This window comes from Candoia aspera, chromosome 2, assembly GCF_035149785.1.
Source record: "Candoia aspera isolate rCanAsp1 chromosome 2, rCanAsp1.hap2, whole genome shotgun sequence".
Taxonomy (NCBI): domain Eukaryota; kingdom Metazoa; phylum Chordata; class Lepidosauria; order Squamata; family Boidae; genus Candoia; species Candoia aspera.
In genome coordinates this window covers 91,266,418-91,287,542 of record NC_086154.1, presented here as the reverse complement: position 1 = coordinate 91,287,542, position 21,125 = coordinate 91,266,418, and the positions used below count along the sequence as shown (strand labels likewise).

Here is a 21,125-nt window from a genome sequence, read left to right as displayed (position 1 = left end):
CCCTCCACCCCTCTGCAGTCTTTGCTTGTCACCAGGCGAAAGCTTGCTGGTAGCCTGCCACGCTGCTCTGTCTCTTCTCACTGACTCTCTAAAAGAGCTGCATACTACAGCACACTGAAGCCTGTCAGGTCTCAGTAAATATTAATTGTGCTTTCCCCCCCCCCCTCTAAGGCAGAAGGGAATAATTTCATTACATTAGGGCATCCAATCCATTATGAGCTTTTACCGTCATGTCACTGAAACAATTTCATTAAGCTAAAGGCCTGTAAATCATTGGAGGTCACCGTGCTGCCCCTGGTGACCTCCCAGAATGCTGCTTTTCTCCTTTTACTGGAAGTTGTAGTTCTCCATCCTAAGAGTACTAAATCTCAAGCCTTTATCTGCCCAGGAGGTTTCAGCGTGCACAGGGAATATACCCATTCCAAATTAGCCTCGGCTAATCTAATTGTATAGTCTTTTTATTATTCCAAGCATCAAATGTCTGTGGTGGTTTGATGCTTGCTTGCATTGTTGCTGGCCCCATCTGGAAGGCCTCACTATTGACACATTTCTGACCAGCACAAGCAGGAGAGATCTAATCAACAAATCAAATGTCAAAGGATACAGACTCGGAGCTGATCAGTTACTTTGGGCATAACGGAGTAGGCCTGTCCAAAGTCAAGCACCACACCAAATAACAGAAGAAAGGAGAGCACTCAAATCACTCCTTTCAGAATCAGAGCAGGTATTCTGGAAAAGCTTTCTTTTATACACAAAAGAAAGCAGCGGTTGGGCTCAGATTTAGACCATCCACAGCCATTTCTGATCACAAGTTTGCCTTGTCCATTGCAGAATTATTCATTATTATACTGACTTTTCATAAATTGTCAAATTTATTATACTAAAAAAAAATCATCTTATTGAGAAATACTATATATCTAAAACATTGTGTTTAATCTATAGCTATTTTATTTCTTTAATTCGCTTATGCATATTTTGTGGTCTGATTTGTGGAGTCAAAACCTGATACCCCGCTGGAAAAAAAAAACATGAATGTATTCCCAGTTACACTCTTCAGGTACTACTGAAGTTAAAACTGCTTAATATGCCATTTTTATAATCAGACATGCAACAAAATTGTTGCACACAGAGTGTGCCTGCTCAAGATTCTGCAAAGCATGCAAGCTCTCCGTGCATTGTTTTGCCGGTTTCTGTATGGATGCTGTCATTTTGGCTATATAAGAATCAGTGTGTAAGGCTCCCTTTGCACGCCTGCTATAAAGCACTGCTACGCGCATCAGCTGAGGAAGAACAAACCCACTTCAACCCTTAGTATATATGACTACAGTGCCATTGGAATACTTCCAATACATTGGAGTCAAGAAGCCTGGTATGACTATGAAACAAACGTAAAATAGATCTTATTGCCAAAATTAACTATTTGATAAAAAATACGGTTTTAATAATCTAAACTAGTTTAGACATGATACAGCCTAAAAAACCCAAAGTAGGTTACTAAACAGTTTTAAGCTTTATATGAAAAGACACCAAGTTTGAAAAATAATAGAATATGCTTAAACTTCATTCAAATCAGATCAACGTGCCTTTCTGGAATTTACAGGTACAACTGGGGGCTCTTAATTGGTTGTACATTAAAGACAGACAAAAACATTGAAGAACCCCCAAAACTTACTTTTTACACATACTTTGGAATTCTGACCAAGTCAAACCATTGGAGAAGAAAGTTCTGAACAACATAGGGGGGAAAGGTAGTTATAGGGATAAATTCAGTGCCTTCATACTGCTTTCAAAGATGCCCAAACCTCACTGTTGGTAGTAGAATTGCTAACACATCTTTCAATCCCTGGTCAAATCATTATTTCCATTTCTTTTTTTCTACCCTTCGTGGTTCAAGTTTTTGGAATACAGAATCACAACTTCAATGGGAATAATATGGCCCAGATCGTCTGTTAATTAAATATCTTTCTGTAGTCAGTAAATCTTGATTTTTAAGTTACATTTGTAATGCAGTTTGAATATTGCCATCACTTGAGGCCCCCTATTCACCATGCATTGCAGCTTGCTGATAGCTCTTCTCAGCCTTGTAAAGCTAAACACTTAACAACTCATGCCTGGTTTCACAATCCTCCTCATACAATAACCACAATTTAATAATTATCTAGGAGAATGTGAGGGCTTGTGAAATAAAAGCAAAACCTCAACACTTTAGTGCCACTTGCATGTCAGCTGCTTTTGTTTTCCATGCTGTTTTTGTTGTTTTCCTGATAAGCAATTGCTGCTCAGTGCTCATACATTTAATAATACAGCACTCTTTATATTTACAATATGATCATCAGTACGTAATGCAGTAGAAGTAGCATGTGTATTTTAGCATGAGTGAATGCCATAAGTTACAAGCATAGTACTTCAACTTGAAGAAGCAGGTAGCTACACGTGCCATTTTGCTGTTATGTGTTTGCACTGTTCTGCATTGCGGGAATGCAATTTTTAAATTAATAAGCTTATTCACACTTCCATAGCTTAACAGTCATAGAAAGAAAACAAGGCACCAAAACAAACAAACAAACAAATATATCTTGCAAACTGTGCCAACCATCAACTGAGAAGAAATGGATTTATGACCCTAAAATTTCACAAGTATCTTCCGGGTCACTTCCCCTCCCTGCCTCTATGAAGACAAATGTCGCAGAACTGGTTCTACAGCATTACTTTCCCTCCAGTGCAAATTAACAATAATACCACTAGCCTGGAATATACATAATACAGTTACACAAGGAAAACCCACACTGCCACAAAAGAAACCTGGAAAAAAAACAGTGAGAAATAACATCAGGAGAATAGAGTAAGAAGTGTAGCAGGTGCCATGCAAGTAAGCAAATTGCTGCAATGAGGAGGGGAAAATCTAGTTTAGATTGCTCCTACACTGTCCACGTGTATGAATGTACAGTAACATACCAAAATATATGCAGATACTGTACCTGCCATGCCACCCATTCACAACAAATAGATCCAGAATATTATTTTTGAAGATAGACAAAATGTTCATATTCATATATCAAAAATCTTTTTGTTGTTTATTTGTTTAGTCGCTTCCGACTCTTTGTGACTTCATGGACCAGCCCACGCCAGAGCTTCCTGTCGGTTGTCACCACCCCCAGCTCCCCCAAGGATGAGTCCATCACCTCTAGAATATCATCCATCCACCTTGCCCTTGGTCGGCCCCTCTTCCTTTTGCCTTCCACTCTCCCTAGCATCAGCACCTTCTCCAGGGTGTCCTGTCTTCTCATGATGTGGCCAAAGTATTTCAGTTTTGCCTTTAATATCATTCCCTCAAGTGAGCAGTCTGGCTTTATTTCCTGGAGCATGGACTGGTTTGATCTTCCTGCAGTCCAAAGCACTCTCAGAATTTTCCGCCAACACCACAGTTCAAAAGCATCGATCTTCCTTCTCTCAGCCTTCCTTATGGTCCAGCTCTCGCAGCCATATGTTACTATGGGGAACACCATTGCTTTAACTATGCAGACCTTTGTTGTCAGTGTGATGTCTCTGCTCTTAACTATTTTATCGAGATTGGTCAGTGCTCTTCTGCCAAGGATTAAGCGTCTTCTGATTTCCTGACTGCAGTCATCATCGGCAGTAATCTTCGCACCTAGAAATACAAAGTCTTTCACTGCTTCTACATTTTCTCCCTCTATTTACCAGTTATCAATCAAGCTGGTTGCCATAATCTTGGTTTTTTTGAGGTTTAGCTGCAAGCCAGCTTTTGCACTTTCTTCTTTCACCTTCATCATAAGGCTCCTCAGTTCCTCTTTGCTTTCAGCCATCAAAGTGGTATCATCTGCTTATCTGAGATTGTTAATGTTTCTTCCAGCGATTTTAACTCCAGCCTTGGATTCCTCAAGCCCAGAATGTCGCATGATGTGTTCTGCGTACAAGTTGAATAGGTAGGGTGAGAGGATACAGCCCTGCCGTACTCCTTTCCCAATCTTAAACCAGTCCGTTGTTCCGTGGTCTGTTCTTACTGTTGCTACTTGGTCGTTATACAGATTCTTCAGGAGGCAGACAAGATGACTTGGTATCCCCATACTACTAAGAACTTGCCACAATTTGTTATGGTCCACAGTCAAAGGCTTTAGCATAGTCAATAAAACAGAAATAGATGAAACTCCCTGGCTTTTTCCATTATCCATCGGATATTGGCAATTTGGTCCCTAGTTCCTCTGCCTTTTCTAAACCCAGCTTGTACATCTGGCAATTCTCGCTCCATGAATTGCTGAAGTCTACCTTGCAGGATCTTGAGCATTACCTTACTGGCATGTGAAATGAGCACCACTGTTCGATAGTTTGAACATTCTTTAGTGTTTCCCTTTTTTGGTATGGGGATATAAGTTGATTTTTTCCAGTCTGATGGCCATTCTTGTGTTTTCCAAATTTGCTGGCATATAGCATGCATTACCTTGACAGCATCATCTCGCAAGATTTTGAACAGTTCAGCTGGGATGCCGTTATCTCCTACTGCCTTGTTCTTAGCAATGCTTCTTAAGGCCCATTCAACCTCACCCTTCAGGATGTCTGGCTCTAGCTCACTGACCACACTGTCAAAGCTATCCCTGATATTGCTATCCTTCCTATACAAGTCTTCTGTATATTCTTGCCACCTTTTCTTGATCTCTTCTTCTTCTGTTAGGTCCTTGCCATCTTTGTTTTTGATCATACCCATTTTTGCCTGGAATTTACCTCCGATGTGAAGTGGCCCATTCCAGTCCATTTCAGTTCACTGATGCCCAAAATGTCTATCTTTAATCTTAACATCTCACCAATAACCACATCCAATTTGCCCTGGCTCATAGATCTTACATTCCAGGTTCCAATGGTGTGTTGATCCTTAGAACATCGGATTCACCGTTCACCACCAGCACCGTCGGCCACTAGCCGTCCCTTTGGCTTTCAGCTAGCTGCGTCATCACGTCTGGGGCTAGTTGAACTCATCCTCTGTTCCTCCCCAGTAGCATTTTGACCATCTTCCGACCTGGGAGTCTCATCTTCCGATGGTATACCCACATATCTCTGGTTGTACTGATCCATTTAGTTTTCATGGCAAGAATACTGGGGTGGGTTGCCATTACCTTCCCCAGGGATCGCATTTAGCGTGACCTCTCTGTCATGACCTTCCCGTCTTGGGTGGCCCTTCACGGTTTAGCTCATGGCATCATTGAGGTGCTCAAGCTCCAGCACCATGACAAAGTAACGATCCTTTGCTGAAGATCAAAAATCTACTGTACATCAAAGGAAAAAAAGATATAGGAAGCATGATTTTATAAGAACAGAAAATAGTAGTGTTGGAGCATACAGTATATAACTCACAAGAGTATTATGCATCAGAAACATCTCAGAAACTACCAACAGACTATTATAACCACATGGCATCACCATAGCACATAAACCAACTAAAACTCTTCAAAACATATTAAGTAACCCAAAAGACCCAATAGCCCAAGAATTAAAAACAGGAGTTATTTACAGCATACAGTGCAAAGACTGTAACAGCCACTATGTAGGACAGACAGGCAAAAGACTAGCAGAGCGCATCCATGAACACCAACTAGCAGTCAGAAGACACAATGAAAAGTCCTTAATCTCACAACACATGGATAGACTCAACCATACTTTCAACTGGGAAACTGTCAGCATCCTAAACCAAGCCAAATCCAAAAGAATTCCTGGACGCTTGGCACTCAGACCAAGCAGCCATCAACAGACACATAGAGGTAAGCAACATTTACATACCATTCAAAAGGGACAGTAGAAAAGCCAAAAGACCAGAACACCTCCTCGCCAGCAAGCAACACCCAGATATGCAATTATCAAGACTAGGATTAACACCAGATGAACCATCAAACAGCACAGTACACCCTAATCAAGGAACTATTAACTCAGTCAATCAACCAAGCAGCAAACAACAGCCCAATCAAAGAACTCCTAAGGAGAAAACAACATCCCCACCAACACAAGCAGGACAAACCATGGTATATAAACAGCGACAAGGCCCTCTCCCTGTTCGCACTGAAGATGTTGCCCAGTCTGGCAATGAAAGGTCTGCATGAAAACAAGGATCAGAGAGCACCAAGGACTCCAGAGTTCTTTGAGTTTTCTCTTTTGAATTAAGCACACTTCTCTGTAAGGTCTTTGTGTCACTCTGGAATCAGCTCTGAACCTGTCCTTTCTTGTGATGATGGAGGAGTCAAAGAATTGTGTCAGTTTATTTTATAGTGTATGTAAAGGCCCAGAAAATTTTATCTTCTTTTCTTGAAGCATAGTACAGTTTCTGGCACTTTGTTTCCCCACTGGTAGGAATGCTTGCCTCAACTTCTTCTAATAACCTATTGCCTCACTCCTTCCACCAGCCTCCTGAAGCCTTAACATTGCTCTCTAGATGTTGAGACCAGTGGCCATAAAAATAATCCACTTTCTGAGAGACTAGGGAGTGGAATGTGGTTCCCTTCAAATGTCATGAACATCAACCCTAAAAATGGAGGGGTATGGTCCCGATTTTCAGGGAGACCGACAGACAAGTTGATCCAGTCAGAAGGTACAAAAGGTACAGTGGGTATGAGGGCTAGGGGACTCAGAAGGCTAAGGAAAGAAATACAATCACTATAGACATTTTCTCCTACCTACCTGTACAGTGCACCCAAGAGAAATGTGAAGGAGAGAGATCTGATTTATATGAAGATATGGATGGGGTGAGAGAGGGGTGAAGACAGGGAATATTTATGCTATTATTTTCCTTTCTGATTTCCTCAGGAAGCATTTCCCATTTTCCCTTTGCAAGGCAGGAGAAAAGTGAAAAGGGCAGTATCTCAAGGGCAGGAAACTGTGTTCAGGTCTTTTTCAACAGAGACAACAGGCAGAAAACATTTCCTCCGTGCTCTGCTTCTAAACAGATCACCATAGACCAGCTTGGTGTGTCAAAAATCCAGACAATGCCTAACTTGACTCTGCTGGCGTGTCACACACACACACACATGCACACACTCAGACCCTGAACAAGAGAAACAATCCTTTACATTTTGCAAAGCCAGCAGAAGCAAGTCGTCTTGCTCCCTCTTCACTCAAAGGCGCCCCTTCATACCAAAGCACACCCCTTCAAGCTCCTTCACACAAATTGCAAGTGGCTTCTCCAAGAACCGGCTTTGCGCAAGAAGGTGGCAAGGTGAGCTGGGCTGGTGGAGAGCAGGGCAGCAGGGGTCTTGGAGATGGCAAGGGCATCTGGGACTGGGCTGGGGCAGCTGCAGCTTCCCAGGGCATGGCAAACGGCCCCAGAGCCACACAGTTCTGGAGCTGCTTGTTGCCTGGCAAGGCATGGTGCAGGGCAGCAAAAGGGGAAGAGATGGGGGCAGGGAGATAGGTGGGTGGGGGGAGTTGCAGTGCCTTTTATTCATTCAGTTTCTTTGGTTACTCAAATGGGGAGTTGTTGTTGGGTGTTTGTGAACACTGGTGTGTCACCCAAAATGTCGTGGTGTGTCACCTTTGACACCTGTATCATATGTTCATCATCACTGCCATAGACTGATTAGTTTTTTCATCCAGTTCTCTTTAGCCATTCTTCTTAATAGCAGCTTGACACTATGAAGAAGAAAATGTGGACCAAATGGATCCTTGGTCTGATACAGCAGATATATTTTAACATTCTTCAATGACAGTGACCTGAAGCTGAATAACAAACAGCTGGAGATGTTCTGGGTGTTTTCTCCTTTGCTCTGCTTTCTTATGTTCTCATTGATTCACCCAAGAGTCATCATCCTGGAGTAGTTAAACAGTTTATTTGACCACTGAATAGGTTCCAAAGTGGACCAGTATGTGTAGAAGGCCAAGATAAGGGACACGAGATTGGGAGGGAAGGGGGAAAAACGAAATTCTTTCAAATTCATTTCTTTCTGTTCTTTATTTTCCTTTCCAGGTTTCCTTAGTGCAGAGCATTGGTAAAGGGTAGAGAAGAAAATCAAATGACATAGACAATTATAGTTGGATAGAAAGAGGAAAAGTTATGCTTTAGTGATAAAATATCTGCTTTCCAGGAAGATGATGTTGGATTCCCTGGTCTCTTGAGGTAAGGGTGAAAAATTGGATAGCTGACACTAGTCAGTTGTCATGAGTGCCGTTGAGCTAAAGTCATCAGCGCAATGGCACTCATGACAATGACAAGGAAATAAGTGAAGGGGCACAAGTTAAGTAGCCATCAACCCACAACGACTAACGGCTAACAAACAATAGCTAAACGAATCACGGAGCCACCCAAGCCATCAGCGGCAATACAACGGGGATCGCCCAGCTGAAAGCAATCAGCAGAAGAATGGAAACCTGAGGATGGGCGATCCCGGAAACCCTCAACCAATGGCAGGGCAACGCATGGGACAAAGGGGGGTGACGTGACCGAGAGCGAGGGGGCGCTGACCGGCGCGGGGTATTTAAACCCCGCACCGGCGCGCTCCTGTCACTCTCAGCTTTTTTCTACCAACGTTGTACCTACCCTGAAATAAACCAGAACCTGCTTTGCAAACCAGCGTCTGAACGTTATTCAGAGGTAGGCAGCGCATGACATAAAGCTGAGAGTCATAAACTCAGCCTCGCCGAGCCCCACCGGACGACAACGAGCCGTGGGAGGAGTAGACGGCGAGAAGACCAGCAAGATGAGGCCGGAACGGCGCGGGCAAGGAGGGCGAGCCGCGCGGCAAGAGACAGAGGAGGACCGACCGAGGCCAGAGGCACCGCGGACTCCCGGAGCCATGGACGCCCACCCCACCCGACCCGAGCCTCAGCTCCAACCCCAAGGGGAGATGGCGACGGAGGCAACCCGACCGCGGGAGGGAGCAGCACGACTTCCGAAACCAGCGGAGGACCCCGCGCCCCACATCGCACCCCAGCAACGGGCGTGGAGCGACAGCCCCACGGTGCTCAACACGGAGGAGGACGACGGAGACACCCATCAGACGGAGGAGGAAGCGGACCCGCGGCGGAGGGACGATGAACCCCACCGGCAACCCACCCCCGAGGACGCGCCAACGGAACCGGCCCCAGCGGCGGCGCGGGCTGTGGACGAGGAGGCACGAGCTGAACTCGCGGCCATGCGGGCTCAGCTGACGGAACTCCGGACCATGCTCCAGGCGCTTATGCCCCCCACGCCACCCAACGACGTCCCCGCACAAGCCCACACCTCGAGCGAAGCACCGAACCCACACGGGCCAGCGGAGAGCCAGCAGACGGCACAGGCGGCCGACACCACACCCCGGGAAGCGAGAGGCGGGGCCGCACAAAACGCCCGGGCCCCAAAGGACTTCCCCATCTTCTTCGATGGGACCCCCTCAAAACTCTCGTTTTTCATTACCAACGCTAGGGAGTTCATGGGGAGGCACGGACACTCCTATGACTCCGAGGCCGACAAGATCGCCGCCGTGGCGATCAAACTCCAAGACAGGGCGGCGAACTGGTACGTCCAACTGTACGAGTCCAGCTCCCCCGCCCTCGCCACCTTCCCTGCTTTCATCAAAGAGATGAAAGACTACTTCGAAGACCCCCTAGCTAAAGTACGGGCGAAAAGCGCACTCCAGAGACTTAAACAGGGCACACGCACGGTCCCTGACTACGCCCTGGAGTTCAAAGCCCTCGCGGGAAAGGTCTGCGACTGGTCTGAGACCACCCTGCTGGAAATCTTCAAAAGGGGGCTCAACCGCGACGTTCTCCAATGGGCCCTCTACCGCGACGACCCAGAAACGTTACACGGGTGGATCCACCTCGCGGGGAGAGCCGAACACGCGCACCGCACCTTCCTTATGACAACCACGGAAGACACAAACTATGTCGGGAAAAAGGTACCCGCACCACACGGGGGGATGGCCGGCCCCATATACACAAAAAAGAGGTTCAACCGGGAGCCCTGCGGGAAGTGTGGCAAATTAGGGCACAAGATGGCGGATTGCTTCGCCAACCGACCGCCGACCAGCGCGCCCAAGCCCGCCCCGAAAATTAGCCCCAAACCACCCAACCCGGGGCCGCCCCCTCACCGCCGAATGACCGTGGCCACAGCGACACCGGAAGAGGGCTGGGACGCGTACTGGGGGGAAGAGGACAATACCGACCCCGACCAGCCGGCGGGAAATGCTCCCCGCCTGCTCTGAGACGCGTGGCGAGGCAGGCGGTGGGACAGCAACGCGGACCACCTCAACGAAACGACAAAAGCTCCGTAATAATGGCAGCAATCCAACTCTCTGCCGGCAACGGAGCCACCACGGCCGCGGCACTAGTGGACTCGGGGTGCTCAAAAAACCTCATCCACCCCGACCTAGTCGCCAAACTCGACCTCCGCTGCTTCCCCCTCCCCACGCCGCTGGCATTCCACCAGCTGGACGGCTCTACAGCGGGAGGGAAACCAGCCACGCTACAAACCGAGCCGGTCACCCTGCAAATGGGCACTCACACCGAGCGCACATCGTTCGTAGTCACGCCCATCGGACGGCCCATTGCAGTCCTGGGGATGCCATGGCTCGCGAAAAACAACCCGCGGATCAACTGGGCGACCCGCACCTTCACATTCGGCGACGGCGAGTATCGAGCACCAGCACCAGCTGGCAAAAGCAACCCCACGGTAGGACGAGCGGAGGCGACCACACAAGACAACGCCGCTACCACAGCAGACCTACCAGAACAATACGCCGACTTCTCCGAGGTCTTCGGAGAGGCAGAGGCAGACCAACTACCCCCCCACCGCAAGACGGATTGCCGGATCGACCTACTGCCCGACGTCCCCCTACCTAGACCAAAGATCTATTCGATGACCCCGAAGGAGATGGCAACCCTCCGGGAGTTCATCGATAAAAACCTAGACAGGGGATTCATAGAGCCAGCATGCTCACCGGTCGGAGCCCCCGTCTTATTCCGGGAGAAGAAAGACGGGACCCTACGGCTCTGCACCGACTACCGGGGCCTAAACGCGGCTTCCCTGTCCAACAAATACCCCTTACCCCTGGTAAAGGACATGCTCGCCCACCTCTCCACGGGCAAAGTCTTTTCCAAATTGGACCTTCGCGAGGCGTACTATCGCATCCGAATCAGGGAGGGGGACGAATGGAAGACGGCGTTTAACTGCCCCCTAGGCGCCTTCCAGTACAAGGTACTGCCCTTCGGACTCGCGGGGGCCCCTGGGGTGTTCATGCAGCTCATCAATGAGGTACTGCATGAACATCTGTTTAAAGGGGTCCTGGTCTACATCGACGACGTCCTCATTTACACAAAAACACACGAGGAACACGTAACCTTAGTCAGGCAAGTCCTCGACAAGCTCAGAAGGGCGCAGCTCTATGCAAAGCCTACAAAGTGCGAGTTTCACAAAGAGCGCCTAGACTATTTGGGGTATCGAATCTCCGGGGATGGCATCGAAATGGACCCCGCAAAAGTCGAAGCGGTGCTAAACTGGGAGCGGCCCCGCAACAGACGGCAACTACAGAGCTTCCTGGGATTCGTGAATTTCTACAGGTCCTTCGCCCGGGGGTTCGCTGAGATAGCCCTCCCCTTAACGGACCTCCTCAAAACCAAAGGGGTGGGGGATACCCGACGCGCCAAGAACCCAGGCACAGTGCTGAATTGGACTCCAGCGTGCCAGACCGCATTCGACAAGCTGAAAGCGCTGTTCACGACGGAGCCAATCCTCGCACACCCGGACCCAGAACGGCCGTTCGTGGTCCAAGCCGACGCCTCAGACTTCTCCCTGGGAGCCATCCTGCTACAAAAAGACTCCACGGGGCTCCTGAAACCATGCGCCTACCTGTCAAGGAAGTTCTCCGAGACAGAGAGGCGATGGCACGTCTGGGAGAAAGAAGCCTTCGCGGTGAAATCGGCACTAGAGACATGGCGTCACCTACTCGAGGGAGCCACCCAACCATTCGAGGTCTGGACGGACCACCGGAACCTCGAGGCCCTACGAACGCCCAGACGCCTTAGCCCAAAACAGGTCCGATGGGCCCAATTCTTCAGCCGCTTTGATTTCCAGCTGAAGTTCATGCCGGGCAAGAAGAACTTCCTGGCCGACGCCCTCTCCCGGCTGCCCCAAGACGAAGAGCCCGCCCCAGACACCATTGGGACGGTCCTATCCGCCTCGCAACTGGGAATGGCCGTGACCACCCGAAGCGGCGCACGGAGGCAGCTCGACGCTACGGCGCAGCCGATGGCGGGACAACCGGCGACGGAAAGAAGCCAACCGCAACTACCAGGGGGAATGCGCACGGACCTCGCCGCCGCCCTCAAAACCGACCCCTGGTTCCTGGCAAACCCCGACAAGGTAACGATGGCGCAAGACCTGGCATGGGGGGAAGGCAGAATCTACGTCCCGGACTCGCAACGCCAGGCGATCTTGCATAGGTCACACGACGCCAAGCAAGCGGGACACTTTGGGTTCCTCAAGACCCTACACCTAACACGGCGCCAATTCTGGTGGCCCACGCTCAGGCGAGACGTAAAAACCTACGTGGCGTCCTGCCCAACGTGCGCTAGGGCCAAACGGGCACCAGGCAAACCCGCGGGGCTATTGCAACAGGTGGCAGAACCCTCCCGCCCATGGGAGGAAATCTCTATGGATTTTATAGTGGACCTCCCACCCAGCCAGAAGAAAACGGCCATTTGGGTGGTGAAGGACTACTTCTCAAAGCAGGCCCACTTCATCCCCTGCACGTCGGTCCCATCCTCACAACAACTAGCCAAACTCTTCCTCATCCACGTGTACAGGCTACACGGATGTCCCGCACGTGTGGTGACCGACAGGGGCACACAGTTCACCTCCAAATTCTGGCGGGCCTTCCTGAAGCTGACGGGGACCCAACAGGCCCTATCTACGGCTTGGCATCCGCAGACGGACGGAGCCACTGAGGTTCTTAATGCCACCTTAGAGCAATTTATACGATCATATACGAACTACCACCAAGACGACTGGGCTGAACTGCTCCCGTTCGCCGAAGTCGCATACAACAACGCCGTCCACACGAGCACGGGGAAAACCCCGTTCGAAGTAGTCTCGGGGCGCGACTTCGTCCCCATACCGGAGCTACCTCAACCCCCGGAACCACAGGTGGACGCCAGCGACTGGGGACGGAAGATCGCGGAAGCATGGCCAGTAATCACGGCGGCGCTGAAGGAGGCACAGGCTGCTTACAAAGAGCAGGCCGACAAGCACCGGCGCCAACAACCGACGTTCCAGGTGGGGGATATGGCCTATCTCTCCACCAAGTTCCTAAAGTCAACCCAACCCTCGAAAAAACTGGGGCCTAAGTACATCGGGCCGTTCCGAGTCACGCAAATAGTGAACCCGGTAGCAATACGCCTGGACCTGCCACACAACCTCCGGAGACTCCACCCGGTGTTCCATACCAGCCTCCTAAAACCGGCAACCACCTCCCGATGGCACCCAAGCACGCCACAGCCCGCACCGCTAATGATCGACGGGCAACACCACTTCGAGATCAGGGACATCCTCGACTCCCGCAAGCAACGAGGAACTCTACACTATCTGGTCAGGTGGAAACACTTCCCCCACCCGGAATGGGTGGCGGCGCACAACGTTAACGCGCCTGACCTGACCAGAGCATTTCACCGGGCATACCCCGACAAACCGCAATCAAGGTCAGCAAAACCAACCCCCCCCGCGCAGGCCCCCCCCGCCTCCCGTGCCCCAAGGGAAAGGGCCCCCCCCAAGCCCGCGACTTGGGTGGACCTTCCCCCCCCCGGGACTCACTCCCCCCGCCCCGGGCCCACGGGGTGGTGACAAACGATCGCCAGCACCCTCCCCCCGCCCCCCGGCCGCGGGGGAGTGGCAAGCAAGTCAACAGGGCAACCTGGGGGCAACGCCCAGGAGACACAACAAAGGCGACGCACTCTAAATAAGAAAAGAAGGGCCCTACCTGGAGCTGAGCAGCACCCGACCAGCCACGCCTCTCGCCTCGCTGAACTGAGCCAAACAAACAGGGTGTGGTTGGAGCATGCGCACGCCAGGTCAGAACCCGAGCATGCGCACCATGGACACACCCTGGGAAGGCACGTGGTAGAGGGAGGAGCAAAGGGAGGGGCGACAACTACTCCGGCGGGAACTTTAAAAAAAAAAAAAAAAATGTGGCGTTTTGACAGCTCCACGGGGAAAACCAAGAAAACCGGGGGAGAACACTATTCGAAAAGGGGGCAGTATGTCATGAGTGCCGTTGAGCTAAAGTCATCAGCGCAATGGCACTCATGACAATGACAAGGAAATAAGTGAAGGGGCACAAGTTAAGTAGCCATCAACCCACAACGACTAACGGCTAACAAACAATAGCTAAACGAATCACGGAGCCACCCAAGCCATCAGCGGCAATACAACGGGGATCGCCCAGCTGAAAGCAATCAGCAGAAGAATGGAAACCTGAGGATGGGCGATCCCGGAAACCCTCAACCAATGGCAGGGCAACGCATGGGACAAAGGGGGGTGACGTGACCGAGAGCGAGGGGGCGCTGACCGGCGCGGGGTATTTAAACCCCGCACCGGCGCGCTCCTGTCACTCTCAGCTTTTTTCTACCAACGTTGTACCTACCCTGAAATAAACCAGAACCTGCTTTGCAAACCAGCGTCTGAACGTTATTCAGAGGTAGGCAGCGCATGACATCAGTGGAGATAATACCAAGCTGGATGGGCTCATGTTCTGCCTACAACTCCCATGCTTTAGCACAGTAACCATGACATCCCTTTTTAATCTTTGAAATTGGAAAGAAAATATACAGGTGTTTCCATAACTTGAGGGAAACGTAGTCCTTTCTTACTGACCATCTGTTCAGCGATGGGTCAAAGTTACAACAGTGCTGAATAAGGAGATTTGTGACCGATCCTCAAAGTTGCAGCCATCCCAGTGTCCCTGTGGTCACGTTATTGCGATTCAGGTGCTTGGAAATTGGCATGGATTTGTGACAGTCGCAGCATCACAAAGTCATCTGATCTCCATTTGTGAGCTTCACAACCAGCTTTAACAAGCAAAGTCAATGAAGAAGCTGGCAGGAAGTTGCAAGTTGCGGTCATGTGACATTGTGGTTAACAACCTGCAGTGATTTGCTTACCAACCGCAGCTGTAACTGATAAACTGCCATCGTAAGTTGGGCACGGTCATGTAATTTTTCACTTTTGCAACTGTGTTGCTTAATGACAGAGTTGCTGGTCTCAATTGCAGTCAGTAAGTGAGGGCTATCTGTACTACTTCATTCCCCAATGTGGTATATACCATCACTTGTCAGCAATGCTCCACTACTGTGGTTAATTTGTATGCAAAAGAATTAATAGACATAAATCTGACATTAGAAATAGTAATTTCCAATAAAGAATGGGGGGAAGGAGGCATTTTAATTCCTTCAGACTACTCTGTCACGGATCTCAAGGTGGTCATCACTGACAAAAGAAGTACGAAGTACAATTCCATGTTGGACTTGTTGAGCTAGAATTCACTAAGATATTTAACAGCATTTCTCAGAAATTAATCAAAAAACAAGGCTTTTTATCACATTACAAAAAATTATCAATGCAAGAACCTTTAGATCACATGCAACTACAGTCACTCTTTGTAGTTATTCCTATCTCTCACTTTTTCATTCATAGTCCCCCTTCCTTTCTCTCCCACAACCACAATATGTATTTGTGCATATATTACTCCTTTCTCAGCACTTTAAGCAGTGTATCTGATGCTTTTGGAATAATAAATTTGATAAGTTTTTAAACTACAAGAGTGTTTTTGTTACAACAGGCTAAATATGGCTATCCCTCTAGAAAACATTAAAGCTGGTATGTCTTACATCATTAAGACTTTCAAAAAGAAATCTGCCAATAAGAATACAACAAAATTTGGGAGCAAAACCCCTTATGTTTGGAAATATAGCCTAAGTGAATAACCAGCCAATCTTCTCTCATTAATTATTAATACTGTCATGTTTCCTTAAAAAAACCTATGTGTTAGTGCTCTGACAGTATTTTCAAGAGTTATTGTGTATGTCTCTGTACTTGGTACACTGAGAAGGCTTTTCAGTGCTCATATAATAAATAGTAAGAGCTACTGGTCTGAGATGGGTGGCTATATAAATTGAATGAATGAATGAATGAATGAATGAATGAATAAATAAATAAATAAATAAATAAATAAATAAATAGAATAAAGCACTTAAATACTGATATTACTAATGCCAAGCATTGATATCAACAATTGACATGGATGGCCATAACTGAAGGCATGAAATAGTGAGTTACATTGATGATAATATTGACGTACCACTAACTAACCCATAAGGAGAACAATTGAATAAGGTAGCTATTCTGATTCTTTTTTTTTTAAAGAACTTTATTCAATTTCAACATATATAGTTAAAATGCAATATATAAAAGATAGGAAAGCAATAAGATAGAGCTTAAGAAGAAAGAAAAAACTATAAAAGTGAAGAAACGAGAGATGGTTTCCGACTTCTCCAACAGTAAGCTATTCTGATTCTAATAAACATATGGAGAGCAAAACAAAAACATCTTCTTGGCTTCCAAAATATGACTATTAATTTATGGGAAGCTAATGTATCCTAAATATGTGTCAATATACTGTATGAACCTGCCAACTGGTAGAATGTGGGCTTGCAAGACAGTTACTGAATTAGAAATCCTACTTGCACAGAATAGCATGTGCATGCTTGGAATAAAACTGATTTTTGATTACATTTATCCCATACTGGCCAAAATGTGCCCAGCAATCTCCATATCTTTAGCAGGGCATGTTGCATGGGCACTACAATGCATTATTGAAAACCTTGATTGACCAAAGCCATAATTGGTGGCAAAGGACAAAACCTATGGGCCCATCTGGTGATGATAGTGGCACTATGTGACTTGGAACATAGTATAAGAGGAATAAATGATAAAGAGTATTATATTAATTAACAAAAGGAAAGGAAAACATGGTATGTGAAATTAAGTGAAAGGGGAAGGATCTAATAGATCTGAATGAAGGTGAGCTGATCTAATCGTAAATTGCCTAAATATAGATGTCTCATTTGAAAAAGAGTACTTGCTCAAATTATTCTGTTATACCTTTACCCTGCTTCTAATACATAATATTATCAGAGTTGTTGAATTCTTTTCCAGTTTCATGGCAAAGACAGAAATCTGACATTACCAAACCTGACTGCTGAAATCTGGATAATCGCTAGACAGCAGTGAAGAGTTAAAATCTGCTTTATCCCTTTGCTGTTATCCACACTTTTGTAGCTCATATATTGCAATCCTCAGTACCACTGTTTATGATTGTTCAGGTTGTTCTCTGCACAAGAGTTTCATATCTGACTGGGGCATCAACAAAGCTCAGGGAATCATTGGTGCTCCCCTTTCAGGGAAAAACAACAAAAAGCGACAATCTGCCAATGGGAGGAAGGATGCTTGGGTGGCTCAACTAGCCTGAGAGGACATTTCTTACTCAGTGAGCAGGATAGCAGATGCAGAGGCCCACACACACTGTCCCCATTTCTACTGTTCCAAAGACACTTTTTTCTAATTTGCAGAAAGGTGCCATATCAGCTCCTGGTGGCTCTGGTATTCTTAATATGTGATGCTGTTTACCCATCCATCCGTCTAACAATGAACTTAAAGGATTTACACATTGCCTTTCAAAACAACGTGTCCCATTAAAAAAGGCATGAATTAAAAGTAGTAAATATAAAATTAATTAGAATACTCTCTTGCAGAACCACTACAAAGACTTAAAATTAAGTTTAAAGTTTAAAGACCTTAGAAGGAGAAAAAAAGAATTTGCCTGGTGACAAAAGGACAACCAAGTATTATCCAAAGTGTCTGTTTTATTTGAAAGCTGGATGGGATACAATTGAGAAGGCATGCTTCTGAGAAGGTACTTGCTATATTTCAATATTCCTAATTGTGGATTTTTTCCCCTCAAATATTTATCTACTTTCAAGTCTAGTGCATGTGAATAAAATTTAAATCTCAGTACTTACATATTCATCAATTGCATGTTCCACCTATTGTTAAAACTGACGTTAGTTAGCTTTCCACAGAGTGTTATATTTCAACAATATAGGGAGTTCCAACATATTGTCTAGTCCTGTCTGAACCATTTCTTGCTTTCATATCACCAAGGTGAGACTTACAAATGAGGCAGGCTGTGGTATAATAGTTAAATTATCTGTGCATGTGTCATACTTCCCTACAGAACAAAGTTTTCCATGACAGCAAATTAGTTGTTAGATAAAACAAGTTCAAAGATGAAGGGTAAGATATATGTGTGTGAGAGAGTGTGTGTGTGTGTGTGGAAAGGCAGGAAATTCCTGATGTGCTCAAATCAGAATTTCTTAGCTAAAAACATTATGGAAGAAAAATAATGAAGAAGGAAAATATCCTAGAGCTTCAACCCCAAACACCTAAATTCCATTGAGTGCATGGGGCTTACTTCTGAATAAATACACTGTATATAGGGCTATAACTAGCATTTACTCATGTAACAAAATTTCCTCATTCTCTCTTCTTTTGCACTCTTAACATTTGTTCCAAAGGTTTTCCAAATCCTTCAGGATGTTTGGGGGTAAAACTCGGAAGAGACAGAAAATCCCACTAGTGGATGTCCTATACCTCAGCAGACAGATACAATTCCATGTCCCTTTTAAGGTAAGCATAAGGAGATACAGTATATTGTAGTATTATGGCTAAAGAGAGGATGCTATACATTGACATGTCCCTGGTTTGAATCTTGCCTGTATAAAGTATTCACTAGGAAGATTTAATAAAATAATTCTCTCTCAGGAACCTTCTCCCATCTGCATATGGTAGTATGGTAATGTTCTCTACAGAATTTTGTGTGCACAAGGAAATATGTCAGAAATGCTTAGAACATTCTAAAATGCAACATAAATCTTAAATGTTAATTTTATTAGCAGAAGGTACCATAATTAGTTTACCACAATAATTCCTCAGACTCTTTCCTTGTTCTTGCAGTCTTTGTAGATTTTAAACCTGCAAATACACTGTTTAACTTTTAGTTATTATTCGTTTGGATTTGAAGTACTTTAGAAATAAGTATTATGCGCTACTACTCTATGAATAAAACCATGTGACCTACACCCAATGCTGTTCCTGTTTCTTAAAAATCAGTTACATTTATTTCAAGAGTTATCTCTCATCAGAATGGAAAGGTAAAAATGAGTTATTAAGAAATAAATTATAAATTAAGAAATATATAAATAAAGTAAAAGCAGGGATTACAGCATTACCTGCACTGGCTTCAAAGAACAAATATTTTCCAGGCCTAATAAATATATTTGAGGGAGAAAATGATCACTGGACTAGATGTTTCATTAACTGTTTAAGCTGTAATTTGGAATAGCCACATAAGCTATTCAAAATTACTGTACTGAAATGAATCCCAAATTAACTAATTATAATATTTCTATTATGTATTTACGAGAGCTTAAAGTGTCATATTTTGATTCCCAAATGCTGGCCATTTAAATAACAGTGGTGTACATTTAAATAACTGTAATATAATTTTAATTATTGAGGGTGGGAAGGGGAGACACAACTTTCTAAAAACATTTATAAAATTAATGTAATCCTATATGTGCCTACTTATAAGCGAGTCTCAGTGAACCTAAAGGAATTGCTGCCTAAACAAACAAATGCACTTCTTTAACCAGTATAATGTTTAAAGCTACTTGGTACTGAACAAATAACAATTTTTCTATCAGTTAGTCACCACACAGGTACAGTTGAAATTTTGCCTTTCCAGCACTGATACCTTATCCACGAACTGGCTTCTTTGGAAAACACAACATGGCTAGACGTTTTCCTACTGCCTTACTAAGTGAACAGGCCATTTTCTTGGTAGCCTTGTAAGGCAACTGATCTGTGTTAACATAACAATCCTCTCTAGCTTGAGGACTGCTAATTCTTGCCTTACAAGCTTTATCCCTTATCTCACTAACTCAAGAATTTTTAAGAAAGAATGTGATAGTACCATGCTAAATTCTTGTAAATTACACTTTCATGTGTAAGCTAATTGTTTTATTATTTACATTTGTAAGAGATTAAATACTTTTAAGAAATGAAATAAAGGAATATAGCTGGACCTTTTAACCTTTAAGAAATACTTCCCACAAAGCATGAGTAGGGATTTCTGAAGCTTTATTCTGCAATCTGTATTCTGTAGATCTCTATAAGAATCATACTAGGGTTCAAAATGCAATGTTTTAAAATAAGGCTTCCATGTTCCCTTGGTTGATCTGCCTCTGCTTCTTCTTGCTCTATATATTTAAGAACATCGTGATACCCAGAGATTATGCAGGTATCGCTTTTCCCATCATGGAGATGAAACGTGAGATGTTCAATCTCTGCTCGTTGTGAAAATGTCCTGCTGAAAGCAGAAGTAAAAGAAAGACGTAACCACTGTTTTCTCATAATGGAAGAAAAATATTTATATCTATGAATTGCTGCATTTTCTTCAGAACTCACATTTTTAAAAGTTTTATTTCTTCTCTCTTTTGGAGTAAAGGTACGCTAACTCAAGTCAACTAATCATAATACGACTCAGTTTGAATAAAAACTAAGAAGGAAAACTAAACTGACAAAAGAGATAGATAGCTAAATTATACTAGAAATATATTTGAATGCTATATCACTATACTATATTGAAAAGGATTCATTTAGAAAAAACCCTCAGAGAATTAAGATTAATAGAACCCATGCATCTTCATATCTGCCAGTCTGGCCAAGACAGCCTGGTTACTTGCCCCTTTCCCCACTTCTATCCTTTTGATCCTGGCTGGCAGCCACATACCAGCAGCAGAAAGAACAGGTGTAGTCTTTCCCTGTTAAAAAAACTGCTGCTTTAATCCAACGTCTTTACCTGAACGGTTTCAGGTTAATTAAAATAAAAACAGGTTGTTTTTAATTGCATTGTGGTTCCTCACATTTCACCCCCAGTCAGAACTGCCGTTTTCTATAGCACACCTGAAGAGGAATAAAATGCCTGCATTAAGCTGCTAGATGCACAGGAGGATTGGCTCTTGCACCTTGAAAATCTATGGGGATT

At 45.5% G+C, this 21,125-nt stretch overlaps 1 protein-coding gene across 1 annotated transcript in view; it reads right to left on the bottom strand.

The window, feature by feature from the left end:
- The window catches only part of SLIT3 (slit guidance ligand 3), a 561,750-nt gene that overhangs the window by 234,843 nt on the left and 305,782 nt on the right, over positions 1-21,125 (bottom strand). The gene's annotated exons all lie outside the window — the stretch shown is intronic.